Raw genomic sequence first — 7,852 nt, forward strand, 5'->3', positions numbered from 1 at the left:
ATTGTTTTAAGGTGGCCGATTGCTTTGAAGTACATATATTAAATTTTAGGCGTGGAGAGTCAGGATTCGTTGCCTTAGTTATTTAAAAGAGTAATGGTGAGACTGAGCTGTTTAAGTTCCTCAGAGTCCGTAACGTCAGGTTAGATTTCTGAATTATGACTGAGCGGAAATGATGCGGAAGCAACGCATATTACTTAATTAAACAAAGATGGTATCAAAATAGCATAAAATGATCTATTTGTCCTCTTCAGTCTTAATTAACTTGATGAGAAGGGAAGAAACATTTTTATTTTGAATAAGAATATGAACTGCCTCCTTTCGTACTCACTTCCTACTGCATAGATTATGCATTTTATGCCATATGATTAGTCATTTGGAAACGGAACTCTTAGAAAAAATATCGAAGAATACTAATAATTAATCAATGATTAGTTCTTATTTTTATGTCTTATGATATTAATTATGGTGAGGTAATTAGTTTTTGTTTTCTTCGAAATTAATTGTTTATAATTTTACTATTTAGAATATATCTAGAATATTATAAAGCTGAACTTAACCTTAGGTCTTGTTTGTCGCCTCGACTAGATGGGATATGCTTGAATGATTTATATGTGACTGAAGGCATGCAGGCATTTGGAAGAAAAGAAAGTACATAAATATATATTGTTTGCTTAATTAATAGAAAATTTACAGAGTGAATTTTAGTATCTTAGCTTTCACAAAGATTCACACATAGAAATAGAAAAGAATGCAATGACCATCAAAAATTTTACGAGAGAGTTCGAAAAGAGAAAAAACTATGAGGTGTGATACAAATGAAATGATCCACTATATCAAAATGGTATAAGAGAATGTTCTTCCCCTTAATTGGAGAGGTTATGATTACATTGTATGTAACACAAAGTTACAATTATGTAAATGTGGGAGACTGTTGAAGTTGCAGCAGTTTGATAATGTTTGTTAGGTGATGTTGGTCAGACAAAAATGATTGTCAGACAATGGTGGTGGGACATGTCGTTTTTGTTGGATCCTAAATTATTCGTGAATGACACCTGACCTTACTATCAGACGAACTCTGAGAGGGGTGAGTTGAAAACTCATGCGAGAATGGAGGGAACAATTCATTAGAGGAAGCTTATAGTAAGTGCTCGGGATGCTTAGAATCTCAAAGAGTCAAAATTTCAAAATGCTCGTTTTCACTCTTTATTTATAAGAACCAGAGAGCTATAGAAAATATCACATATTCATAAAATAAAAACTCTATTATCTAAATCACTCAATATGAACTACCCTAGTCACATGTTGCCACCTAAAAAGCTGTGCAGAGAATGACACAGTATAACCTAGATGATTTGTCTCTGGGCGAATTCAATAGTGACAAGTAAGTTCAGACGAGTGTGCATCAATGACTCCATAAGTGAGTATCGAGTTGAAGGGTTTTGTAACTAGTAGGCGTATTGGGGTCACCAACGAACAATGCTAGAGCCTTTGATTGCCATAGGATAGGAAGGTGAGTGAGTTGTTATTGTGCAGAGAAAGAGGCATATGATGTGATGGTCACAGCTAGGCGAGCTAAAAGATTCATGGGTAAGTGCTTCCCTATATTTGAGGTTGGCAAACATGAATGAGTGCACCTAGTTGGATGAGAAAAATTGGCTTTGATGATAAACCTCCTCTCTACATGGAGAGTCATGAGTTACTTTATCCATGATGACCCTCCATTTCACCAATGTGTGACAATCTCCTTTTGTAGGCTCAACAAAGTAGGGCCTAATGATCTCTGAATGAGCTCATTTATGGGGTTCGCTCGGTGAAAGTTCCTTCATTATGACCCACCTTGGTATGATGGTAGTTAAGCGATGATAGTTATATAATTGTAGTCAAGTAATAATGGTTGGACAATGCACTCAAGCATTGGTGGATATATAATGAAAATTAGGTGATTACAAATAAACAATGTAAATCACGTGATGATGGCCAAATGATGGTAATTAAGTGATGGTGATGGTTGGACGCTCAGTTTGACTGTAAGATCGTTGAAATCGGAGTTCATATGCTCCCGAAATTAATTTTTGAAGTTTCCAACTAGCTTTTGCCTCGAGATTCGTGCCCGATCGAGATGATTTTTAGATGCCGTATCAATGGTACTTTTAGATTGGTCATTTTGCTAAATTTAGCTAAAACTTCATAACAGTCCATCAGATGGCTCATATCAAATCCTTTGATCATACGCTAGTTTTTCAACTTTTAAAAACTTTAAAAATCTTTGAACTAAGCGATATTTGGATTGTTCAAATTATCTCATAAAGCTGCTCATTTTGACTACAAGCATGCAAAAATCGGAACCTTTTGATCCTTCTATTAATGCTCCAAAGTTTTTAACAATCCTTCAAGTGCTTGATTTGGACTTATTTAGACTCAAATTAGATCACCTTTGATTTTGTTGGATTTATTTTATCAAGGCACTCAATTTGACTATGAGTTTGTTGAAATTATTCTTTAAATAATTATGAATTTAATTCTTGAAGTTTTCAAAGTTTGCATCAAGATTTGTGCATATAAAAGTGAATTTTCTAAAGGCATACCATAAATTAAATTTTATTTTAATTAATATTTATTCATATATTATCTAATTGGATAATAGAAATCATTTGTTTGAAACTTGACTCGTCTTCAAAAAATTTGCTCGATAGACATGAATCTCGACAAATTTTTGTATTTGAAACTTTTGAAATTAAATTGAGGTCCATTTAAACTTTGATTTCAACAAGCTAATAATCGAACTAAAAGTGTCAACGAGAAGAACATATTGACACTATCGGTGGTCCAATCTTACTCTATAAAACCTTAAATAAAGCTTGTGAAATATAATAATTTTTTTTTTAAAAAATTAATTAAAGGATCACACAGTCTTCAATTCTGACATGCTTATAAACAAATAGATTGTCTCGAAGAGACAAACCCAATGATTCTAAGATCATAACTTTAACCTCATTAAGGCAGTTAAATTTTGATTAATGATATATGATCAATGGGATTTATATGGATCATATGATGAAGTATTTTGGATTCTAGTAAACATTCTAAAAAAATGCTACAAATGGGACTTCATTCTTTGCATCAAGTAGAGGTTAAAGAGCCAGGGGAGATAAAGGACTATATAGCAATTTATGGCGATTACCGCTGACAACCACTCTCAGTAGTTACTACCACCATCATTTGATTTTCGTCTTCCTATTATTATCATTGGACTTTTAACATATCACCCTATTGTTGGGTTATAACTATGTGCTTGTGATTGAGCGAATTTTGTAATCTTCATGCTAAAAATTAAATAATGCTACTCAATTGTGTATAATCTCATATTCTTCAATGTGATGAAGGAAACAATCTTGTATCTCTTATTATATAGTTGAATATTACAACTAGGGTAGGCATTGTAAATTTTCCCCTTCTTGGATTTTTTACGATCAAATTTTCTTGTCTTTGACAACTTTTATCAACGTGTGTTAGATTTTTATACAAAAATAAGACAATAATTACACATTTTACCACAACTAATTTTCTTGATGCAACAAAACATCATCGTATAAATAAATAGCATGATGTTAAATTTCATGAAATTTCTATATGATTTGATTATGCATTAAAAAATTAAATTTAATTTCTTAATTGATTATAAAGATGATGAGATAAGTCAAAATAATCAATTTAAAAAAAAAAAAGCCTTTGAGCATGTATAAAAAGCATCCAAAATAATAATGATTTATTTGGGACAGTTTTCTTAGTGCTTTTTAAAGTGATTTTCGAGTACAAACTTTTGAGTTCACGAAATTATTGTACTAAAACCAGCTTTAGAAGTCATTGAGAAAGCTATCCCAAATGAAGCCTTGGATTAATTTGATTTTTGAAAAATAAAAGCATTAAAGTTGTAATTTAGGTTCAGAATATTACAAGGCATTTTTTTTCTTATTCCTAAATTTAATTCCTTAGAAATGCTCAAATTAAATAAACATTTATTAGCATATATAAAATAAAATATAATAATTTAAACAAATTTGATTAAAAAATGCATCAAAGTTGTACTTTTAGTGTGGAGTATTACGAGACTTTTTTTTCTCAGGTTTAACGAAAGATCAAATTTGTACCAGAAAATTTATCAAATTAGATCACCTAATTGTTCGTGGATGATAGTTCTACATTAATAATCTTGATCCCCTCTAGTACTACAGAATTTTCATGGTGTAGAAAATATATATTTTTGCATCAAATGGTATATATTTAGGGTGTCAATTCGGGTTAACGGGTCGGATTCGGGTAGAATCCGTGCTGACCCAGAGTTATACGGGTCGACTCAAACCCGACCCATTTAGTTATACGAGTCCACTTTTTTAACATAGACCCGACCTGGGCTAAACCCGAGTCGGGTCGACACGACCCGCTATTTTTTGCAATTTTTTAAATTGAAAAAATAGAAAAAAAAACATTGTAGGCCAGAATTTTAATATTTAATCAACTAAAAAAGTAGTAGTATTAGTTTTAGTATAGGAATTTTAAATTGCATGAGCAACCAAATTCACTAATTCAGCAAACATTACAGCCTTAGAGGTTAGATTGCATGAAATATAGATATATTGTGCAAATAACAGAGCAGCTTCAAGATTTCACAACAAGGGTAAATAACACACTAATAAAGTAGCTTCATGTTTTCACAATAGTCAATAGGGAAACAAGTTCACAGCCAAACTTCCTAAGACCTAAGTCCCTAATCTCCAAATTCCAGAACATTAAAAGATGTTCATTGTTTACAGGAGCTAGCAAACCCTAATCTCCACTCCAGAGTTAAGACCAACATAACATGTTAACAAATCACAACAACATTGTGTAATGGCAGAAAACTAGAAAAGTATAAAATCATATTCATCAGTCCAGAAAAGTGGAAAACCTAATCTCCCGAGTCCCGAGCTGCAGACGACAGATTGGCATATTACATGTTTAGAACACATTAAACATCAAGATTGCAACAGTGCAAGACACTAATACAATAAACAATGAAACTCACTTATTATTTCAACATCTAAAATAGCAAAATATAATAACACTAATCTAAAAATGCATTTCAATTTCACATTCAAATCCCAAAATCTAGATGGATAAATTGTGGAAAAAACAGAAGAGTAGATCTTGGATCAAAAATAAAAACTCAGCAATATCGAAGGTCCGAAACTAAAACAAAAGTTAATCATGAGTTTACTTATTATAGACTATGGCCGATTGGCGTAGAGTAAGGCGGGAAGCCTAACTACTAGTGCTAGAGAAAATCCAAATGGTTCAGCTAATCAACTCAATGACTGCAAGCTGTAAGCTAAGCTTGGACTGCGGGATTGCAGGTGAAACTATGAAAGAGGAACTGAGGAAGCGAGAAACCCTAACTCCAAAATCGCTATAACGATAGACCTCATAAAATGCCACTGAATGAGTGTCACAACTCATACAAAGTCGTGTTAAAGCCTCTTAACGCGGGTTAGGTTCGGGTCACCTTTGGGTTAATGGGTTAACCCAAACCTAAAAAAAAGATAATTCCAAAATTTGTAATAACTTCCCCCCTTTCTCTCCAAAACCTATAAATAGGCCCCTTAAGCCTTTGGAAAATTTGCAACTTCTCCCTCTTTCTCCCTCTGGCTCTCTGGCGGCTGAGGCCTCCGCTATTTACGAGCGGGAAACTTCCCCTGCTCGAATTAGCGCTCTCTTCATGCGCAGGAGTTACGAGATTTCCCTTCTTTCCCCCACGGCTCTCTGGCGGCTGAGGCCTCCGCTATTTGCGAGTGGGAAACTTCCCCTGCTCGAATTAGGGCCCTCTTCGTGCGCAGGTGTTACGGGATTTTCCTCCTTCCCCCACGGCTCTCTAGCGGCTGAGGCCTCCACTATTTGAGAGCGGGAAACTTCCCCTGCTCGAATTAGCGCTCTCTTCGTGTGCAGGTGTTACAGGATTTCCCTTCTTTCCCCCACGGCTCTCTGGCGGCTGAGGCCGCCGCTATTTGCGAGCGGGAAACTTTCCCTGCTCTAATTAGCTCCCTCTTTGTGCGTAGGAGTTACAGGATTTTCCTCCTTTCCCCCACGGCTCTCTGGCGACTGAGGCCTCCGCTATTTGCGAGCGGGAAACTTCCCCTGCTCGAATTAGCGCCCTCTTCGTGCGCAGGAGTTATGGGATTTTCCTCCTTTCCCCCACGGCTTTCTAACGGTTGAGGCTTCCGCTATTTGCGAGCGGGAAACTTCCCCTGCTCGAATTAGCGCCCCTCCTCGCGTGCAGGAGTTACGGGATTTTTCTTTATGGTGGATTCTCGTGAGGCAATCAAAAATGGGTGATCGCACTTCTACCAAGGATGTTTCCATCGTAGAGGATCGTCCTACCGCCCGTTCTGATGGCTCGAAGAAGGCTTCTAAGGCGAAAAGAGCCGACGACGTAGTTTCTACCATTACGGAAGACTCCTTCATCTATTTCAGGAAAATGTATCATTTTTCTAATGACTTGGTGATGAAGGTGCCTGCGAGATCTGAATGCGCATGCTCACCTCCTCGAGGATATGTGACAGTATATGAATTTAGCTTGCGAGCGGGGTTGCGATTTTCGCCGCCGACCGAACTGGTGGATATCCTGATGGCTTGTGGATTGAGTTTGTCTCAATTCTCTTATCGGGCCATGTCGGTGGTAGTGAGTCTGATTGCATTCTTCAGAGAACATGGAGCTATATTGTCTGTAGAATGTCTATCCCATATGGGGCGTATCTATAATGATCCGCAGGGCCGTATTTCTTTCTGATCTAAATGGTTGGATATTCGTACGCGGGATCCATCCAAGGATTGGATTACCGATTATTTCTTTGTGCAAAATGATTGGGGCCTCCAAGAAAGGTGGGGGGAGTTAAGGGAGCTATCTGTTCCCCTTCATGTAGGATCGGATGACTTGTTGAGCATGTTGAAGCTTCCTAGTACCGAAGCTCTTCGTTACGAGATGCGGTTTCTTAGCAAATGCTTGGATGAGGAATATTTATTTAAGGTGGGAATATCCACTCATGCAGGGAGGTCAAGCGCACAGAAATTGAAGATATCCACGAAAGTCTCAGAAGTCCCGATAACTCAATCTAGGCGACCCGAGGGCGAGGGAGATTCACATACGCCTAAGAAGAAGAAGTCAAACGAAGATTTAGCGGTTGGCGGCACGGCCCCTTGCTTTTCTCCGTCTAAGATATACATTCCCGAGGATGTGCTGAAACATAAGTGCATCGGTCATCGACGGATCGAAGACTTGGTGAGTTCACCTTCTTTTCGTTTCTATCATTTTTACATTTAATTTTGAGGATATACTTTTCACTTATCTTTTTCTTGCACAGTTCCTCTAGGCGAACAAAATCTTAGATATCTGGAACGATGAGTTTGTGAAGGTCAAATACCTCCAGGGAGAATACAAGAAGAAATACGGCGGCAGGGTGAAAGAAATGGAGTCAGTGGAGAGTCAGCTTGATGAATGTAGAGCAGAATTGGCGAACAAGATTGCTTCATCTTCTTCTCAGAATGAGCGGATGGATCGTTTGCATATACAGTTAGTGGAGGCAGAGCCAACAAACAACCAACAACTGAAAAATATACAAGCCTTTGAGGTCGAGAATAAGAAACTTCTGAACAAATTGTCGGAGAAGGTAGCTCAATTGTCACCATCTTCAGCCGTAGAGGAGTTCAAAAGATCTTATGCTTTTAAGATCTTTATCAAGGATCAAGTCCAGGAAGCTAGCGATTATTTTTACGACTTGGAGGTGAAGGCCTTAGAAGAGGAGCTCATGCAGGATGGTTTTAT

Source organism: Dendrobium catenatum, unplaced genomic scaffold, assembly GCF_001605985.2.
Source record: "Dendrobium catenatum unplaced genomic scaffold, ASM160598v2 fragScaff_scaffold_1598, whole genome shotgun sequence".
In the NCBI taxonomy this organism is placed as follows: Eukaryota; Viridiplantae; Streptophyta; class Magnoliopsida; order Asparagales; family Orchidaceae; genus Dendrobium; species Dendrobium catenatum.